Genomic DNA, 22,176 nt, shown 5'->3' on the forward strand with positions numbered 1-22,176 from the left:
TCAGCCTTTGAATAAATGAAGCACCCATGCTATACAATGTAGAGGTGCAATGTATTGAGAGTAAAAAATGCCTAATACTGTTTTATTGAACAGTGAATAATTCGCAAAAAATGTGATCTCAACCAGACGCTCACGGTAAAATAGCTCAGTGATTTAAGTGCATGTTGCTGTGATCTGTGTTCAGCAGCAGAAACTTGATTTCACTTCTGGTTAGTGCTGGGCTAGCATGTTTCGCGATTTTCTGAATCACCCACATTTCCGTTGCTTCTTGTTTATGTGACTTTTGGGCCAACTGCACAAAAACCCAGACTTGCTTGCAGTGGAAAAGGCCACTTTAATGTGAGAGGCCAATGCTTACAAACAAACTAACCTTGCTCCTTGGCCTTACAGACTCCAAATCAATTAACAATCACCAAAACAAATAATTAACTAAACAATTCATCACGTCCTGCCCCTTATTCCCAACTCTCTCCTTGAACTCCTCTGAACCTTCATTCCTACAGTCTAACCCCTTCTTCTCCCTGAGGCCACCCACACCCATCATTGTCCAATACCTCTTCCCCCTTTTTGTACCACTGGGCTTGTCTGTATGTGCAAACAGCACTACCCCCCTCTGTTTCTGCGCTACAACACCTTTTTGCTTCCCACTTCCATCCTCCGAAGGGCCATGTCCCCAGCACCCCTTTCCCCTCATAGACCCCCCACATCATGCTCTGGTCAGCACCAATCTCATTCCCTGCTACTCTTGGCTGCACAGCCCAGCTGACCTGCCACATCAGCAACATCGTGAACCATTTTAACATCCAATAAAATCCCTTAATGCCTGTGACGAATCAACCTCCGGGGCACCAGTGGTCCAGGGATGAATATCAGTTTCTAAACCATCAATCAGCCCCACACCTTTAGTACACCAGAAGGGATCCGAACAGATTGGAACACAAGTCAATTATAAACCTCCTTGTCCAATTTTGGTAATGTTGATGGAATGGCAGGCTTATCTCCACAAGGTCATGGATCATTTGTTAGTTGCAACACAGTGAAAATACAATTATTTCCCAATGATAAAAGGGACTGTCCAGTCAAGGTTGTATAAACATATCCACTTTATTATTACTACAACAGACAGTTCTAGCACACTACAAATACAACCCACCCTGTAAAGGAACAAAGAGGGCAGATGGTTTCACGAAGGAAAGAGATGCACTCTGGATACTGACAGGAGGGTAGTTGGTAAAGCAATCACTCTTACTGTTCAAGGACCAGGGGGCAGAATCACAATGTACCTGTTGCTGAAGAAGTTCTTGGTGCTCAACAGCGTCGAAGCGGTTCCAGGGCGCTTTGCAGGCCTTGAGACAGAGTTAGTAGTGGGAGACAGCTGTGGGTGCCAGGCTGCAGGCAGTTTGGCAAGTGAGGCTGGACAGACAACTGCAGGCTGTCCGGTGCAATGTCTCTGGGCCAAGAATAATTTTCTCTGTGCTGGTTGGCGGATCTGGAATGCTGGTCGAGGTGGCTCTGACGGCTCTTGTGACTGCAGCGTGACAACAGTCAGTGGTGCAGTCGGGTGCGGTTTGAGGACTCAAGTGTCTCGAGAATGTGCTTAAAAGAAGGATGCTGGATGATGCTTGTGTGGCACTCCTTCTAGATTCTTCACAGGGCTCGTATCGTCCTTTCAAGGTGGATGGCCCAAAGCTCAGGAGAGTGATTGCAGGCAGCCAGAGACTCTCCAGCACTTCTCACTTAGGAAGCTTGCTGGCAGAACCTAGCAGGGCATGCTGTTCGCTGGCTGGGTACCAGTTCGGTAGCTGCTGGACAGGTCCTATGTGTCCGGTGAATCCCTCTGTTTCCTGGGAGATGTTCAGAGGCGGGATCTTGCTTCCCTCTTGGAACTCATGGCCTTCCTTCACTGCTGGAAGATGTAAGATAGACTGTATCTTCAGCCCTGGTCCAAATGAGTCCTTCTTCTTACTTTTACTTCTTTCTCTTAATCCTGTCAAAGTCGTTGGATGATCTGCTAAGTGAGGGTTCAGCCCTCTTTTAAAGCCACATGGACCCCAGTGATTTGTGCAGGCTAAGCCTACCTTAATAAAACAATCTTGTGTCCCCACCAACAATCTTCTGTTATGCATGAGGTCAGGACCAGAGTGCTCAGCAACAGGACACCCATCTTCCTGTCTGTTGTAGATCACAGTGTCTCTCTGGTTAACTGAGTCCTCTGTGACCCTTGATTAAAGTGTAAGTTTCCCTTGAAGTATGTGGCAAGAGCAGAATTCTTGTTTCCCCCAAATCACATACTTCTCCCCTCTTAAAGGGATCTGCTCTGCAGGGACACCTACGGTAACTACTGGACCCAGACAGCCATTTCACTGCATTTAATACAGAGAGGTGGGAACTAGCTTCAAGTTGACACATCGCATACCAAAGGGGTGTTGGCCCCAACTTTCCTGTTGTCTATCTGGCAACCTAGCCCCTTCAGGCTTGCTTCAATTATCTGATTTGTATGCACTGCCATCAGCCGGATTAGATAAAGGGAAAGCAGATACATGGAGCCTTTCATATTTAAATTAGGCTGCAAATGGCTGGAGGAAGGTGTGCCTTCCCCCTACATGGAATGCTTTGATGTAGCTGTGGCTGTCACATTCCAGCTGAATATGACAGGGAAAGATGGCGCCTGTAGTCTGGGTCTTGCCGGAGTACCCTTGACTATGTGTTTTGTGTGGGAAGCAGATGAAATGTGTGCGGAATGGCCACATACATTTCTCTGAGGCTGATCTCCCATCATTCATTTTCATTATTAAAAAATAAAAAAAAGCCCAGGCAAGCGCACTCTCCATGTGTGTTTGGTTGAATTCCTCACAATGCTCCAACATGTCAAACCAACGCCACCACCCCCCCGAAGTACAAGACCGCTCTCGCAATCAGCAACCTCCTCCCCAAAAAGAAAACAAAAGCAACCTGCCCCCAAACCAGGAATATCCCTCAGCAAAAAAACAACCTAAAGACTGGGAGGGAGTGATATGTGATAGAACCATCAACCATTGTTGACAAATTGTACTTCTTATTGAAAGCATTTGTAACAGGGATCAAGTTATGAACAATGCAGCATTCTCCAATACTTTCTCATGGATTACAGTTTCATCCAGGTATTTTAAGGCATGGTGATCTCACAAAATAATCAGCTTCTGCAGGGTTGCAGTCAGTCCACCTCCTCCATTGATTGCAAACTTCTCTCTTCAATGTTATCATCGGGATAGAATCTAAATGGCTGTTTGAGTGAAAAGTGTTTCTCACATCTGCAGTACATCAATGATGGGGAGGATGGGGCCAGGAACAATGTACAACTTTCATTTCTCTGCCGTCGGGATGAGGGTGGGATAGGTGCAACAAGGACCACATTCATGTCTCCCTTTTTATAAGTGTACCAAAAAAGTAGTGGAACTGTGACTCCGGCAGGGATAAGAGTAGGATAGAAAGGAAAAACCCGCAACACATTTCTCAAGGGTTGCAGTCATGCTGGTTCACAGTCAATTGAGCTGAAATAGATTTCAGTTTAGCTGTAACTGATATCCACTGGTAAAATGGAGAAGTGTGCTTTAACTTCATAAAGAACCGTAACGTAATGGTGAAAATGGTTGTGGAACACCGCTCCCAACCGCTTCCGCTCACTTCGACCACTGATTGATATGATATGATATGATACGGCATTTGTAACGCCCCTATACACAAGTGTTTCATGGCTTGACGAGGCAAGGAAGGGGTAACAGAGGGAGGACAGATACAATGATCTTACTAGGCCAAGTGACATTGAGATCATGCAAGTGCAGGCGATGGGGAGGGGAAAAGTGCGAGAGGAAAGGGGAGGAGCCAGTGCTGTACATGTGATCAAAAAAACTACAGGAAGTGCGGCCAGTAGGTGGTAGGTGCAAGGGTAAGTGCAGACAGCAGGTATCAAAAAGTGCAGGTAGGGGGACTGTAGGGTTACAGATACAGACCCAAGTGTAAGGGTTGAAGGGAGGCAGTACAGGTATGCAACTGGGTGGGCAGAGACCTGGGCCTGAAATCAGAGGGTAGCCGGGTGACCAGTGCAGTATCAGTTAGGAAATCAGCAGGGGAGAGGAAGAGAGAAGGCAGAAGCAAAGAGGAAGGTCTTGAGGTGATACCGGAGACGGATATGCTTCTCCTCAAGTTTCAGAGGGGCAGGGAGGCTGTACCAGACAGAGGCCCCAGATGAAGAAAGAGATCTACCACCAACTTGTTGCTTGGAGAAACAACTGACCCTGAGGGAGTTGGAGGTGGAGGAGCGAAGCGCTTGAGTAGGAAGGTATTTACGAAAGCTAGTTGGAGGTATTGAGCACCCAGGGCCCAGAAGGCCTTGTGGACAATGTAGAGGGTCTTGAACTTAATTGTTGCAGCCACTGGGAGCCTATGCAGAGGTTTCTATGCTGGAGAGATACTATCCCTGGGCTTGAGGCCAAGGTCAACTCTCGCAGTCCTGTTCTGGATGAGTTGCAGAGGGCGGAGAGTAGAAGCAGGCAGATTTAGATAGAAGCTGTTGCAGTAGTCCAGCCTAGAGAGTACCAGAGCTCTAGAGACAGTGAGCTTATGGGGGAAGGAGAGGAAAGGAAGAATACCTCTGAGGAGGTGCAGTTGGTAGTTTGACTTCTTAGAGACGTCAGAGATGTGAGGAAAAAAGGAGTGTGGAGTCGAAGATGACCCCGAGATACTTAGCCTCACAGGTGGGAGCAGGAAGAGTGCCAAGGGAGGCCAGCCAGAGAGTGACACGAAAGGAGGGTGCAGGTGTGCTGATGAGGAGAATCTCTGTGTTACTGGCATTAAGGCAGATATCGTTGGCGGCACACCACTCCTGGATAGCAGACAGGCAGTCAGAGATGAGAGAAAGAGAAGAGGTGGCAGAGGGGAACCTAAAAATGTGCTAAGTGTAATCCGCATAGCTCTGAAAGTTGGATCAAAGAGTGGCAATGCAATGGGCAAGAGGGGCCAGGTATTGGTGGAACAGCCAGGGGGAGAGCTGTTAAGTAACTTTAATTCGGTACTCCAACTAAGTCAGTGTCTAGTCTGGGATGCCCAATGAAGCCCTTATTTATATATTTTTATGACAAGTTCATGTATCTGGATGTTAACCCTTGTAAAACACCCCTCTCTTTGAATCCCCCTGACCTCACTGAGCCAAGAAGTAGGTTTGTTTTGCAAATTAAAAGATTCATTGAAAAATTAAACAAGATATATATCACACTTTTATAAATAAATTAATATTTGATAGCACACTTATGAATATGACAGTGATCAACAATGGATAATATTACACTAGCACCCTTTTTTAATTACTTAGGAGTTGGTATAGAGAGGATAAAGTAGCTAAGAATGCTTTTATGGGTTCAAGGAAATGCAATGATGGAAAAGAATGCAGCACAGAAATAACTGAGATGGTTTCCACAAGAGATAATATGATCACTTTTTCTTTTTACAATTCACTCCCCCTTATGCAATATAAGGAGATGGAAGGAGATACAATCAAACGCAATACCAATTCAGTTCCCCCCTAGCAGGCTTAGAGCAACAGGGATGATTTTAAAACTCAGGCAAAAATACTTTAAATGTGATTTGCAAAGAAGTGAAAATATGCTAAAAATGATTTTAATTCCCTATAGGAGATTCAGGGTAGGTGATAGCTAAATTAAGATTGGTTCAGGTCAACACCATCAGTGATTAATGAGGGATTATCAGGTTGAAAACGGATTTCAGCAGTTGCAAGCAAAAGACAGTGATTTTGACAGGTGGATAAATTTGATTCAAATTGCAATTCGCGGCACTTTTTCCGAGTGCGTCGAGCGCGATTACAGAAAAACTATAAGGAGTTAGGGCTTGTTGGAAAGCTGAGGATCCTAGCTTTAAAATGAAAGTTAAATCTCGTTCCTAGCACACGCGGTTCAAAAGATACGGACGATTTTGTGGAGGTCGATTTTCAGAAATGAAATAATGATTCAGAATGGTAAATGACACTTTCACAGGTTTGAAATCACAGAATGAACACAATTTCTATGATGCAGTTCTAAATAGGTGGAAATGGTTTGAATTAAATTATTTTAAACTAAGAGATGACTATGCACAGTTCTGTGGGTACTCACACTATAAATTTGAAATAGGCCGTCAAGATCTGGTCATGTTTGGGTTTCACTCGCCACGGACGGTCTCTGGTACCGGTTCTGCTCACATCGATCTGGTCTGGGTCTCTGGTTTTGGCAAAAGTTCTGGCACTGCACAGCGGACTGGTCTGGGTCTGGTCTTCTATCTGCACTGCACGGCGGTCTGGATACAGCTCTGGTTTCTGGGTTCTGGCACAGGGTTCTAGACCAGAATCAAACAGCTCGCCCGGCTGTTGAATAGTTTGGTTAGGTTACTGGATTCTGAGGCCTCTGAAGGATTCAGCTTGTGGAATAGGCCTCTCTGCTACAAGTTCTGAAGTCTGGATTCTAAGTTCTGATTCTGGAGTCTTCTGGATTTGAAGTCTGGATTCTAAGTTCTGGTTCTGGAGTCTTCTGGCAAAGCGCTTCGCAGGAAATCAGTTTGAAGTGGGAAGTGAGTGTCCCTACTTGGGTTTCAGTGGTCCTTTTTATGTCTTTTGAAAGTGGGTGGGAAGTCTGACTTTCTATGCCCAACCCTCTGAGGATCCTGATAGGTTCAAGGATTTTCTGTGCTCTCACTGGAGAACTGAGTTGTGAGTCATCAGGCCACATTTTTATGGCATACAGAAAGAAGACTCCCCTTGTCACTTTGCACACAAATCTATTTTTGATCCAAATGCATATTTATATACGTACAATTTCTCTACTATTATATGTCCAGTTAACATATTTTCTGTAGTGCCAAACCATCCGATACCTGTCTTTGTAAGATGTTGTCTTCACTTCTGACAGAATTCTGCCCTTTTCATCCAGAACACAACCTCTAAACCTTTCCAGAATTTACACAATTGTGCACAAGGAATATGGGCATCAGATGATGAAATGTCAGATTTTTAACATACAGACACTTGGAGTAACACCCTATTTTCTGCTACTACTCCCCAGAACATACTACAGAGTCCTAACACCTCTTAAAATGTGCACAGAAAAATCACAGGAATAATGATATTATTGATATAATTTTGCCGATTTTGTGCTATGAATTATCCATCTTTCTAAACTTATGCTCTGGCCCAGATTGGTGTGGTTTTGGTTCCAAAGCACATGGGGGAATTTCTGTCTGTCCCCCCCTCCAAGCTCAGCTGGCTCACAGGGGCAGGGCTCCTCCCAGTTTCTTCCAAGAGGAAGCCATTTACGACCTCTGATTTAGCATTTGCCTGTGCCAAGGAAAGTTCATTGTTCTGTTTTCCTGCAGCCCCAGGTACCCCCCCTATTTCAATCAGAGAGGTGTAATCTCCTTTTGGTGGGGGCAGCAGAATGCAGCAAGGCCTGTGAACAGTAGGTGTTAAGAATTCTCATTAATCAGCAAGGCTTTGAAGTTTCCAGCTAACTCAGGTTCCTTGTCAGCTCCTGAAAGACATGCCTCCTGTCAGAGTTTAGACCGCTAGCACCAGTTAGTGTCGAGCGCCGGTACTGCACCCCTTTTGGGAGCGGTCTTGAATTAATACATTTCAGATTTTGAACAGCACCATATTACTTTGCACTGATTTCGCTCATGGCGCTTCTGGCCCATCACGCTCGCACTGGTGGGTGGCAGGTCAGGCGACCATTTTGGTGTGTGCAAAACTGCGCGGTTTTCCTGGATTCTGGCACAAATGTTTGGATTTTGGATTTTGAAAATCCATCTTGGATTTTCTAAGCCCACAGCACCAAATGTTGTAGCATAATAGTTCAAACGTGGGTCAAGACACCTGACAGAGCTCAGACCCCTGGGAAACACCACAGGTAGAGAGTGAGATAGAGGAAGGGATGGACCCAAGTTGGACCCGAGAGGAACGTGGTCAGCAAGGCCAGGGCCTGATCAATGATACCCAGATTATCACAGAGATGATTGAGCAGGATGGCATGGTTGACTGTGTCCAAGGCAGAAGAGAGATCAAGTAAGATGAGGACAGAGGGGCGATTAGAATCAAGGTTAGAGAGCAGGATGTCACAGATGTTCAGGAGAGCAGTTTCCATGCTCTGGCTGCTCTGAAGCCAGACTGAGGGTCATGGAGACAACCAGCAGATTCAGTGTGAAGATTAGCTGGGAGATGGCCAGCTTTTCCATGGGGGTGATGGAGATCAGGCGATAGTTAGCTGGGCAGGAGGGGGCGGCTGAGGTTTTCTTGAGAAGAGGGTGCACAAGAGAGTGCTTCAGTGGGGAAGGGAAGGCTCCAGTGGTGTAGGAGGGGTTGCAGAAGTCATCCAGGGCAGGAGCAAGGGTGTCAATGTGGTCCTTGATTGTTTTGGAAGAACAGAGAAGAACCTGTGTTGATGAGACTTTCATCGATCAGAGTTGTCTAGAAACCGCGTCAGGGGAGAACAGAGGAAAGGAAGACAATGAGGGAGGAGAGGAGCCCACAGGGGGGGCCGGAGGTAGAGGAGAGAGTAGAGGGAGGAGGAGGAAAGGACAGTGGGTGAACAGGATGTCCTGTGTTTTAGAAATGAAATGAGGAGCCATAGCCTTGCAGATGGCCGGGGAGGGGACAGGAGAGGTCGAGACTGCAGCAGGAAGGGACAGCTGCTTGCAGATCTTATTGAGTTTGGATGAGTTTTTAGATGCCGCAGAGATGCAGGCTTGGATGTGTGGTCTCTTCTTAGTGCGGACAGAGAGCCAGTATTGCCTTTGGAGCAGGCCAGTTTGTCAGATGAGGCGCAAGAAGCTAGCCATTTCTTTTCAGTCACCCTGCACTTACATTTAAGGTTGACGAGGTCAAAGTCATACCAGGAATTGCACTTGGTTTTGGACTTTAAGCGGATCCTCATGACAGTGGTAAGAACATCAAGAGTATCAGAGATAGAAGAGTGGAGTACGGAAAGGGCTGTGTCAGGATGCGAGTCAGTCAGAGGAGGAGGAGGGGGAGAGAAAATGGCGGCAAACACCTCAACTGACACACGCTTCATGGGTCAGTTGATCGAGAAGGTAGGTAGCAGTGCTGGAGTTGCGTTGGCCTGAGGGCTAGAGAGGGATAGATGGGAGGAAAGGAGAAAGTGATCACTCCAGGAGAGAGGAGTGGTGAGAGGGATAGAGAGGGGGAGGTCTGAGGAAATCAGAACATCCAGAGTGTACCCTGCAGAGCGAGTCAGGCCATAGGGGAGAATATAAAAAGAGAGAGAGTCACAGCGGTCGCAAAAGAGTCCAGAGGAGGGACAGGAAGCATCCAGGTGGATGTTAAAGTCTCCAAGAAGGAGGAGTTGAGTTGTCGAGGCCAGCAGGGAGGAGGAGAGGGCCGCCACTCAGAGAGCAAGAAGGTGATCTGACCAGGTGGCCAATAAATAGTAGCCATGGTAAGAGAGTGGCCAGTAGAGAGAGAGAGAGCCTGCAGGCAAGGCATTCAAAAGAGGAGTAGGCCTGCATAGGAATGACAGAGGCAGGAATCCACTTCAGGAAGATCAAGGCTACATCCCCTATGGAACGGTTGGATCTTGCTGCAGAAAGGATTGGGTAGCCATCAGAGAGGGGAGTGTCAAAGTTTGTGACAGAGCTGGCCGTGACCCATGTCTCAGTGAAACCGAGGACATCAAGATCAAGTTATTCCAGGAGGTGGCAGATGTCAGAGGAGTGTTTGACAGCTGAGCGAAAATTGAGAGTGGCAATATGGAGAAGGTTGCCAACCTTGAAAGACTTCCGGCAGGAGTACAAATCAGAGTTCAAATCTGTAAGATGTTTTAATGTTAGGGCCATTGCTATCAAAAATTAGATGAGTATCAACTCCAGTGTGCATTATGTTCTTAGAGATGCCAAAACACAACCCATTTATCACAGATATATTGGTCAAATACAAATATTTGTGCACATTCTAATATTCCCAAAATGCTTTCTGATCTTATTTAAATCAGGCTCCCACTGGAACTATTTATGCTCTACCTCTTCGACAAATGAGTATTAAAAATAAAATAGTAAGAGCGGAGTCCAGAATGTGCCTCTTGGAATGATTACCATCTGTCAGAAAATAATTGTTATGATTATTCTAGGTTTTGATATTGCTCTTTGCTTGTCAAGAAAAGGGTAAGGTTCTTGTTATGACAAACATATATGCTGGGATTGATAATTAGAAATAAATATAGAACAAGTTAAAACGAGACAGCTTACAATGACAGAACAATTAAAAAATGTCAATTTTTGCTCAAATATGGTTTCACAAATTACAAAAAATCAAATCAGCCTCCACTGCCAAGATATCTTTCTCTCTGGTCACACAGATGTTAGCAACGACTGGAGAGGCTCTAGCAAATGTGCACCTGGCTAAACACATTTTAGCCATATAGAGGCATATATATACTGAGACACAGAGTGAGAGAATGAGAGAAGAAGATACATTAAGAGAGACAAAGTGAACACAGAAATATCCCAGCTCCGCAATCAACAGTTCTCAATTAGTGTACTCTCACATCTCAAGTCTAATGCTCCCGCTCATTCTCGGCACACTTCCCCTTTCCTGAGCTACTTCCTGTCCCCATTCCCTGTATTCATTGGGATCAGTATTCCTTCCTTTCATTTCACGTGCAGTCTCTTCAACACCAACCTCGTTCTCCACTCCTGGCATTCCTTTGTCTCTTTCAACTGCCAGTTGTTATGAGCTCGCTTCCTCTTCATTCCTCTGCTCCTTTTTATATATGTATGCACCTCCCCTCTATCAATCTCTCACCCTTCACCTGGTGTCATTAGACACTGATGATACTGAGACATTGACAACACTGAGACAGCAATAATAATGAGTGATTCTGGGTCATTGAGACAACAGAGTACTGAGAATAAACCACATGGAAAGGATTACAGCTCTTTGGGTTACCTGAGACCTTGTGCCTATAAAGAGTACTCTACAACTCCTTCTTTGATTTACTTTTGGGCAAACACCTATATTTTTCCAAAGTCCTCATCTATTGAGGTGAATAAGGAGTAGTCCATGTCAGAGGCAAGCTCTGTATCTCACTCACTGCCTGGACACATTGGTGGGGATCCTTACTAATAACCAGGATCTGCCACTCTGCAACAAACCTCCCTAGGCTGGGAGAGCAAAGCCTGAACAGACTAAACCTGTCCTAGATACCTTGAGGTGGGCTCTCTGCCACATTGCGCTAATTGGAACACATCATCTGTTTGACTTGAACAACCTGCTCACTGCTGCACACCAAGCTCGAACTGCATCTTCTACGAACCCTTCACTGGAGCACCAAGGTCACTGCATTTAACTAATGGACATTGACTCAAACCGCTGGGGCATCTCACCACTTGCCATCCCAAACCCACGGTTACCAAGAATTTGACCGACTCAAAACCGATTTGACACAGTGAGCCATCCGAGCTGCATGACCTGAATGCTGCTTTTAAACCACATCAAGCTCATGATTGGAACCGACTAGATGCCAGCTCACCCCTTGACATAGCACAACTTGGAACACAGAACCTGGCTCAACTTGCTGCTCAGCGCAGCTGGAAATGTTGCTCGACTCGACACTGTTGAATTGCTAATTAGTCCCTAGTACATCTTTGGTCCCTAGAGACTAATTAGGTCACTGTTTCCACTGAAAGACATATCCTTTTAAATCCCATGTAGTTGTCATTGCCTGTTCACCCCATTTCTCACTCCCTAGAATATTGCATGTTCTGTGTTCTCCCTTACAGGGTTGTTTTTTATAGTGTTTTTTATAGTTATTTAGCTGTTTGAACATTGGTGTGTTTGATTAAAATATATATATACTTCTATAGAACCATGATTGGACATTCCTTTTTTATTTTGTACTATTTTTACATTGGTGTTTGGGTTGCTACTGAACCACATTCACACTACTTCTCAGAGTAAAGCCTTCTTTCGACCCACGTGACCACAAAAGGTGCTGGAGGTATATCTCTTAACTGCTTATTTGTAGAAGTGTGGGGGATAAGTAGCAATTTCATCACAGTCCCAGTGGACTGCATTGTGAATGGGGTTCTCTTCAGGTGACCGCGGTTAACAAGAGCCATGCCATGCCTTATCAGCAAAACAAGTTGCTGGAGGAGATCCCCAAAAATGTCCATGCTGACATCAGCACCCCAGATGTATTGGTGACATAAAAAGAATCTGGAAAGAACTGAGGAGACATTGCGCATATTTTAGATCCTAATGCACAACCTGAACAAAATTCTGGGTTAATGTGTGATTAGAAAATATATCCCAGCTTGGTTATCTGCCCTTGTGCTCATATGTGCTCATATGTGGGGATTACCAAGAAGTTTAAATGGCTCGGCTGCTCTTCATGTAGAGACAATGAATATGCATCACAGATTATACTCATGTCATTTGGTAGCTAATGCTTCAAACAGATATGCTACCACCAAATTGTGAATTTTTGGAATAATGTTAGAAAGGACCATGGGCCTGGTTGACAAAGCCTTTTTCAATGAGACTTCACTTTTGAAAAAGTCTCTTGTTAATCAAGGCCCATGTGTCTTAAAGAACATGTTAAAACAGTGCCTTGAAAGAAATATATGACTCTGTGTATGAACATTAGGATAATTGGCTTAAACTATGGGTTAAAGAACATAGAATGAGATAATGCTTTACTGAGTAGCACCTGCAGCAATTGGATACCTAAATTGGAAATACTAGTAAACTGGAGCATACTGTTGAAGGGTATATGAGAGCAATGATTCACGCATAAGGTGTAGGAGTGCAGTAAACAACAGCGCCAGGTCTCCAGAACGATTTGGAGGTGTCCAAGCTTGGTTTCCATGAACATTCCCATCATCGGAAGAAAGTGGTTTGGAATTCCCACCACGCTCAATGTAGACAGAATGGGATTAATAGGCACAATAGGCTATTTCACATAGGTGCAGTTGGTGTTGGGATCCCACTACATGGAAACAGGATCCATCATTTTTAGCAAACCTCCACAAAACAGTACAATTGCATTAGGGGGATTTCAGGTGACAGCAAGTGAAATGAGAGAGGGGAGGGCAGAGCACACTCTAAGTTCCTTGGTGGTGAGAGTTGATGGACTGGGATAGAACCTGAAATGTTCTCGCATTTCTGTTAAAACTGCACATTAAGTGCCAGGAGTGGTTATCGAGTGGATCAAAGTAGATTTTTTAAGGATCAGTAAGTATGGCTAGCTGGTCTATATACAGGGCTAGGCACTTGTAATTTGTATCTTTCAGCGAGTAGAAGATGGGAAACAGGCTCCTCATGGCAAAGCGGATTTTAGAGAATGGGAGCCTTCTTGGAATGACTATCGGGATGATTTGACTGGAGATATCAACAAGATGTAAACTAAGGAATGGTGTGCCTGAGCGTGAGGTCCTAGTGATAGGTGTATGGTCATATGATATTGCCCTTAATAATCTTAGTGCTGCTGGTTTCAGCTATGGGCCCTGCATAGTCAGGAAAATACTTTACTCCTGTACATTGGTACACATCTGCCCCCATAACAAAAATCACTTAACGTTGCCTACCTTAGCACAGTGTAGCAAAACATAAATCAGAACTACACTGAGCAGGTGCACAGGAGTCAACTAGGTAGGCCAAAGGTTACTTAGGTGGTCATGAACAGTGACCCTTTTCCTGTTACATTATGAAGACGGGGAGAGAGATGGGCCTCATTTCGAGTTTGACGGTAGCCTTGCCGGGTTTTACCGGCAAGGCTACCTCCAAACTCGCTTCTGGGTCCGGCACCTGCGAATGGGCAATTACCGGGCTATTCTGGGCCAGCCAGACCCGGTAATTGCCCTTTCGCGGGTGCCGAGCCCAGTACATCCCCATTCCCCATAGGGCTCAATACGAATGGGGAGAGTGGTAGCACCAGTACTCTTAATAACGGTACCAGTGCTATCATCATGGTCTGCTCACAGGTTCCAGTACGGCAACCAGGTCAGACCTGGTGGCTGCAAGGGCATCCACAAGCAGAACTCCTAGTATGGCGGTACAATAGCAACGGTGCCGGTAGCAATACCGGCGTCTTTGTTGCTTTACCGCCATACTTGTATTGATTGAGTTCGAGGGAGGTCCCTCCTCCTGGAATATTAATGAAGAGGCCATGGCAATCTCGTAGCCAAGGAGGCCAGCTCTAGTCATCGGATCCCAAAGGCTCGCCCTAGGCTACTTGGGTGGTTGCACTGCACCAAAGAGTTTCCGTAAGAGAAAGGGTTGGGCCCGGCGATAATTGTGTCACGTAAGTGAGCATGTGTAACACATGGCTGTCTTTGTTGACCTGCAACTGATCTGGTAAAACAGAACATTGGGAGAACGGAGTGGGCAGTATTAATAATAGATGGTCAACTACAGACTTGTCCCCCTCCCTCGCATGGGGTTGTACCAAGTGACGTATTTGAGATGATTAAACATTGACTCTGGTGAAATGTAAAATGCATGTAAGACAGGTATTTCTCAGTGATGTTTAAGAATCACAGACATGTTAACCCGTAAAATAGGGTTTGTCACAAATGAAATATTTCTACCTAATTGTCTCAAGATAAATGTTAAGTGAATGGGATTTCATGCACACAGCAGGGGGCTGAGGGGATTTTCTGGGTTAACTTCTCAATTTCAAGCGTTGCATTTTGTAGAGCATTCTGCATGCACACGAATACGTTGCAAAACAATGCACACGCAGGGTGCAATTGCACCATGAAGAGGAAAGCTGTGCTGCGTTTGGTAAAGTACCTGTTCACTTCACGACATCTGTCCAATGATTTGCGCAGCTGTGCAGACGATGGCATTAGCAGACACACTGTGAATATGTATCAGGCAAATGACACAAGCCGAAACTATTGGTTTTGTCAATGTTTGCTCGGCCGCTCCTGAGGCGTCGGAAGTATCCAGGAACTTCTCTGTGCAGCACGTGCCACGTTATTCTCTACCTACAAAGCTGTGTTCACAGTCTGAAATCTTGACGCACTCCTGCCGTGACAGCAACTTCCGCGACCCATAAAAAAGTGCTTCCGATCTGGCATGGTGATCTTGGCAGAACACCACAGAAAACTGACATGTATTCATGAAGAGGCGCGAGGCCTTTTCCCTGCCGGCTAGCTTTTATATCAGAACCCCTCCGCTCAAAAATGAAAAGGACAGAAATACAGCAGCCCATCCATGCTCACTATGGCCTTAAACTGTTCAACTTGTCTTAATCACCCATTGTCGCTGAGCCATAAAAATACAGGATATCCCAATACCTCACCATCCTGCCTTGCAGGGCTCTTTCACAAAAGAAAAGCACTGTAGGTCCAATTACTCATTTCCACAAGGCCGCTCTGTTTATTTTTATTATGAGTGTAATCTGGGATTAATGATATCGATGTATGGCCCTGGCTAACTAAAGGCAAACATCCGGATGGCCTCTGGTCTTCGACAGGTATTTTTTTCGTCATAGAGCAAATAGAGGTCTGAGTAGAACACACATGTGATTATTTATTTATTTATTTATTTATTTATTTATCGTTTGCTTGTTAGGCGCTCACACAATAAGAATGCACTTTTTCAAAGCGCCGACAGGGCAGGAAGGGAGGATGGGTGGGAAATGCATTACAGCAGTACAGCACAACATATTAGGAGCTGAAGGGGAAAAGGGACGGAGGCGGTGCTACTGTGCCTTGTAAGTATTCAGAACGTGCAAGTGCAGAAGGAAGAGGGGACAAGGGGTACTGCTGGGGAGTCCGAGTCCGTGGGCGAGCCATGGACAAAGTGCTAGGAATGTTGAGTGCTACACGACCTGAGCCGCTGGAGTTGTAAGTGCGAGTCTCTAGACTACATACACACACAACTGTACACACCCGAATACACAAAATATACATGAGACAACAAGTGCACAATGCCTTTTGAAAAACACTCTAAATGCAAGGCACTGATAGAAGTATGATTGAACGATATATATTGACCAATAGAAATTGGGTGATGAAATGTGGAAACAAGAAGCAAGCTATAAACTTGATTTTAACAGATCATCAAACTGCAATAGTGCTAGAACTGCTCATGCTATGTACCCTAATCCTGATATTCACTATTGTATACTAGTTAAGTAGGCAATGGCAGAATGTCGCATTCTCATTGGCTGTTGGCTGGTTCTTACATGCACCATCCTCCTGTGCAATTCTTGGTCAGATATTTGGAGGAGCAGGCATAAAGAAGGCCCCTATTCTTCCCTTCATTTTGACCCCCGGTGCCTGTGCCAGCAGGAAGATCCCCTGTAGCTGAGACAAGCCTGTAATCCATCACTCAGCAGCGGGGGAGAGCCCTGTGTTTCCTGAGGGGTGCCTGTGAAGTATTTGCTTCTCCACTGAAACCAATTACCCCAGTGTTGAAGGAGCATTCAGGAGCATGCTTTAGGTTTGGCTCCAGGGAAAGAAGACCTGGCAGTAGCTGACACTCTCAGTGATCTTTCAACATGCATCAACCCCTAGCCAGCACCCAGTAGCCATAGCGCCAACTCCACCCTTTGTGAATGAGAAAGAGAACAGATTCTTGAACGGTTTAAGTTGGCCATCCCGATGCGTAAGAGAGGTGACGAAGACGGTCCTGCAGAAACACGCCGCTGGGTTTCAGGAAGTGCTGCAGAGGCGTGTTACGGCAATGCCTGAACAGGAAGCAAGACAGAAGAACTTTCGGAAGACACAAGGATGCCTGAGACTGAGGTGAGAGACCGGGAGCTCATAAAGAAGAACAGGGGTGTACCAGGGACTTAGAGAGTATTCAAGAAGCCAATGTGAAGGCGTCTAGGACCCAAGAAGTTAATATAAAGGGCTCTGGGACCCAAGAAAGAGAAACACAGATACAGGGGTCTGAGACCCGAGAAGCCAATATAAAGGAGTCTGGGACCTGAGAAAGAGAAACACAGATGAAGGGGTCTGGGACCCGAGAAAGAGAAACACAGGTACAGGTGTCTGGGACCGGAGAAGCCGGTGTGAAGGGGTTGAAGACCAGAGAAAGAGGAGACAGTTTTACTGACAGGGGAGTCTACCAAGGACACTGTGAAGAATCAGCCAAGCATACCCAGGGGTCAAGGATCCAACCGTGCATGAGTACAAGGTCCTCCATCAAGCCCTCTTCCTCGTCACAGTGCCCAGTAAGGTCAAATACCTGGTCTGTCCAAGTAAGTCACTGAAGGGGCTCATCAGGGGAGTAAGAAAGGCCAGGGTAGACATCCCCCCTACTTTGTGTAACTATGTAAGTAAGCCTGAGAAAGGCCATGGGAAGGGGGACATTCTCCCTACGTTGTGCAACTGTGAAAGTAAGCCTGAGAAAGGTCAGGGGAAGGAAAACATTCCCTGTACTTTATGGAACTGTGAAAATATACCTGAGAAATTCCACGGGAAGGGACACATTCAACTTACTTTGTGAAACTGTGAAAATAATCCGGATAAAGGCCAGGAGAAGAAAGACATTCCCCCTGCTTTGTTGAACTGTGAGAATAAACCTGAGAAATGCTGGGGGAATGAAGACATTCCCTCTACTTTGCAAAACTGTGAATATACGCCTGAGAAAGGCCAGGGGAAGGGATACATCCCCCCTACTTTGTGTAAATGTGAACATAAACCTGTGAAATGCCAGGGGAAGGAAGAAATTCCCCCTACTTTGCGAAACTGTGAATATAAGTCTGAGAAAGGGCAGAGGAAGTTAGAAATTCTCCATACTTTGTTGAGCTGGCAATTAAATAGAGCTGCACTTCTATGGAGGAAGGGAGTCATTCTCCTGGACCAAGATGATAGTAAACCACTTAAGGTTTGTTTTCAAGTGTAAGGTTTAGAAATAGGATTTTGACACTGGGTGGTCGACTCTTTGTTTCTGAACATACTGACATTTTCCTGAGTGTTTTAGTTGATGCAGCGATACCCCTCTTAGAGTTAGGGAAACATATGATTTTCTCTTTATTTTCTTTAAAGAATAAAGGTCTTTGCCCAAAATCATACCACTTGTGTGGCAGTCTCTTCCTTTCACACCCTTACACAAAACAGCTGTAAATAAAGGCAAATAATCTGCCAAAGTATTATGTCTGCCGAGCAGTATTATGTCTGCCGAGCCAAGGAAATTGGTGCATGGCAATATACCCTCAAAACTCTATTTACTTTAATGATTTCTTACAAACTAATTACATCCATGCCAAAAGGTTGACAAAGACTATCAAGCCAGTTGTCACAGGCAGGAAGCATGAATCAAGCAAGATGCAAAACAGAGACTACACCACTTCCACTTTCTGTTTTTCTCTTGTGACTGCCCGGTGAATGATGAGTGACTACATCCTCATGAGTGGAAGAGTCTGTATGCATCTTATTATCTGCTGTGTGAACCACATTTAGTTATGCTAAAAATCAGGTTATTTTCAATAACCTTTAGAATTTGTGAGTGTTTGGGGAATTGTGTTAGCACTTTTCTGTAGCTTTGTTTGTGAGGGAGGCATGGTGAAGTGAGAGGATGACCGGGCCACAGACGTCTTCATGTAATTGTATCTTGTCTTTATGATGTATGTGGTTGTGTTTTACATTCAGTCAGCATGGTGGTTATGTTGTGCTATTTTTCCACTGAAAGTATTTTAGGAATTAATTTACTTCACAAGGAATTAGGCAACTCAGTATGCACACAGCAGAAATGCATTTTTTTGAGCAGCTTAATGCACATTCAGGCATTAAAAGAAGTTTGAATTTGTATGTTTTTGTTGTGTTTTAGTCAAAAAAGAAATGCAACTTTTCACATGACAAATACAATGTATCACATACCAAATAAAAAGAAGAAAGTACAATGAAACACATATGAGTCCATCACTATTATTTAAGCAATAGAACCCGAGCGTCGGGGGCATTACCTGACTCGGTAATGCCCCCGACGCTTGTGTTCTATTGCTATTAGTACCCTGGCCTGCAAAAATTGCGTGACCGGGGCACTAAAAGCTTTTTTTTTGTCCCGAAACGCTGCAGCATTTCGGCGCTGCAGCGTTTTGGGTGAAAAAAATAAATAAAATGTCCGCCTCCATGAAAAGGGAAAACGGAGTCCGTTTTCCCTTTCCATGGCGGCCATCGGGAGCGGACGCGCTGGGAACACAAGTGTTCCCAGCGCGTCCGCTCCCGAAAAAGGGATCAAAAAGAAGGTAAGTGGGGTTGGGAGGGCGGGAGTGGGAGAAAAAAAACAGCCTACCTGCGTCCCCGGCAGGGGACGAGGGAAGCCTCCAGGCGTGTGGAGGCACGGAGCGGGGATGGCCCAGCCCCGCTCCACACCTCCACAAGGCTGGAGGCTTCCCTCGTCCCCCGCCGGGGACGTAGGACCAAGAAGGTAAGTTTGGGGGGTGGGTGGGAGTGAGGGAAGGGATTAAAAAATGTTTTAAAAAAAACACTTACCCGAGTCCCGAGTCCCCGGCGGGGGGCGAAGGCAGCCTCTCAGCCGCGGGGAGGCTCGGAGCAGGGATGGGCCCGCTCGGGCCTCCTCATTGGCTGAGGGGCTGCCACGCCCCCCGCCGGGGACAAAGGCCGTGGAATCCTGACGGAGGGATTCCCGGCCGGGTAGGGACCTGGCGAGAGCCAATCAGAATGTTTGTTGCATTCTGCTTTGCTCTCGCCGGGTTACTAATATCAAATAAGCAAGATAAAAAGTGGAATAATAAAAAGTGGAAGAAGAAGAAGCTTTACAAATGTAAACCAACATTCATAATTCCTCCTTGTCAACTTCAACATTCATCTCAATTACAATAGAGTCACTAATAAGCACATTGCAAGCAAGTATAAATGATGTTCAATCATTAACCCATACATTAAGTCCTTGCATGCGATCTTTTAGATCTTAATCATGGATGAATTCCAACCAAATTCAGCTCTTTCAACCATCTTACTATTTCTACTGACTACATGATTTCATTCCCCAACACTAATCTTTCCTAGAAACAATCTGTATCCAACCACCAATCATGGCTGACGAATCAAACCAACCTTAGCAGCCTCATTTCAAAAGTCCCTGCAGAGTTGCCCCGGGGTTTGAGGACTAGAATCTTTACATCGATCACAGATGCTGTTCCCAATTCCATCTCTGTATCTAATATATAGGATTCAGTGAGTCAGCAAAAGATTCAAGCAAAATCTCAAGAAGTCAGATCTAGCAATAAGATCAGGAAATGTCTTCAAATATGTAGGGAGGTAGGATCTTGGTTTGTCAATACCGCTTAGGGATGGAGAAACCTTTGAAGATTGCATGGCTGCTATTGTTCTGATCCAGTCCGCCCCTTATGATATGATATGGCATTTGTAACGCACCTATATACAAGTCTTTCAAGGCGCGACGAGGCAGGGGGGGGACAAGGGGAGAACAGACAACGATCCTAGTAGGCCAGGTGTCATTCAGATCGCGCAAGTGCAAGGGTAGGGGGACTGGGAAAAGTGCAAGGGGAAGGGGAGAGGGGAAGTGCAGTACATGGTTAGTAGAATACAAGATAAGTAATAGGGCCAGCTGGTGGCAAGTGCAAGGAGAGTGCAGTACATGGTTAGTAGAATACAAGATAAATAATAGGGCCAGCTGGTGGCAAGTGCAAGGTAAGTGCCGGGAGAAGGGGCTGTAGGATACAGAGACAGTCCCGTAGTGCAGGTAGGCAGTGCAGGGAAGAGTGGCAGGGCCAAGGACCGAGATCGGTGAGTGGCCAGTTGCAGATTCAGTGCAGGTTCAGTGATTTTAGCAGGGGAGAGAGGGAGAGAAAGCGGAGGCAAAGAGGAAGGTTTTGAGGTGCTTCCGGAACCGGAGATGGTTCTCCTCAAGTTTCAGGGAGGCAGGAAGGCTGTTCGAGAGGGAGGCCCCTGCTGCGGAGAGAGATCTACCCCCAGCTCGTTGCTTGGAGAAGCGGCTGACCCTGAGGTAGTTGGAGGTGGATGAGCGAAGAGCGAAGAGCTCGAGAAGGAAGATATTTAGGAAGAGAGAGTTGAAGGTATTTTGGCCCAAGGCCCCAGAAGGCCTTGTGGACAATGCAGAGGGTTTTGAACTTAATCCTCGCGGCCACTGGGAGCCAGTGTAGCGATTTCAGTCCTGGAGAGATACGGTCCCTGGGATTGAGGCCAAGGACAAGTCTCGCAGTCCTGTTCTGGATGAGTTGCAAAGGGCGGAGAGTAGAGGCAGGAAGATTTATGTATGTACTCCTTTACTTTCATTGGATTTTGAATTAAATCCTTTTCTACACAATCAGACTCTAACAGGATTTGCATGCACACCATCTTTAGTTTGTTCAGATATTGGCTGCAACAACCCTGTAGGGCAGAGGAAACATCTTCATGTAGTGACAGAGGAGGGGGAACCAAAATTAATCTGTACAGGTATACCCACCTCCATTCCATCCATGCTTTCATGGACTGTAAACCTAATTTGTACCTTGGAATGCAATTAGGAAGGCTGAGGCCAAGGACAAGTCTCGCAGTCCTGTTCTGGATGAGTTGCAAAGGGCGGAGAGTAGAGGCAGGAAGATTTATGTATGTACTCCTTTACTTTCATTGGATTTTGAATTAAATCCTTTTCTACACAATCAGACTCTAACAGGATTTGCATGCACACCATCTTTAGTTTGTTCAGATATTGGCTGCAACAACCCTGTAGGGCAGAGGAAACATCTTCATGTAGTGACAGAGGAGGGGGAACCAAAATTAATCTGTACAGGTATACCCACCTCCATTCCATCCATGCTTTCATGGACTGTAAACCTAATTTGTACCTTGGAATGCAATTAGGAAGGCAGAGGACACACTTCCATAATTTACCCTCCAGTCTCTCACAGTCTAATAAATACAAATGGGGATTGGTGTCTAAACCAAATAGCAATGTAGGTATTACTTTACCAATATAATATTTGATAACTGGAAGAATGGAAAACTGTTTATGAGTTTTTTCATATGCGAGCCCAACTGCAAAATGTTCCCCTCTAAGATATCTATTGCATGGACTTTATCTGAGCACGCTCTCACTGCTGAGCCTAATTAGGTGACTTCTTTGGCAATCGGTATAGTTTGATCATCCATGCACCAGGAAAAAATCTTTGGTCATGTTTAACGGGTGTTTTAAAGACCAGG

Source organism: Ambystoma mexicanum, chromosome 5q (assembly GCF_040938575.1).
Source record: "Ambystoma mexicanum isolate Mex_15411 chromosome 5q, UKY_AmexF1_1, whole genome shotgun sequence".
NCBI lineage: Eukaryota > Metazoa > Chordata > Amphibia > Caudata > Ambystomatidae > Ambystoma > Ambystoma mexicanum.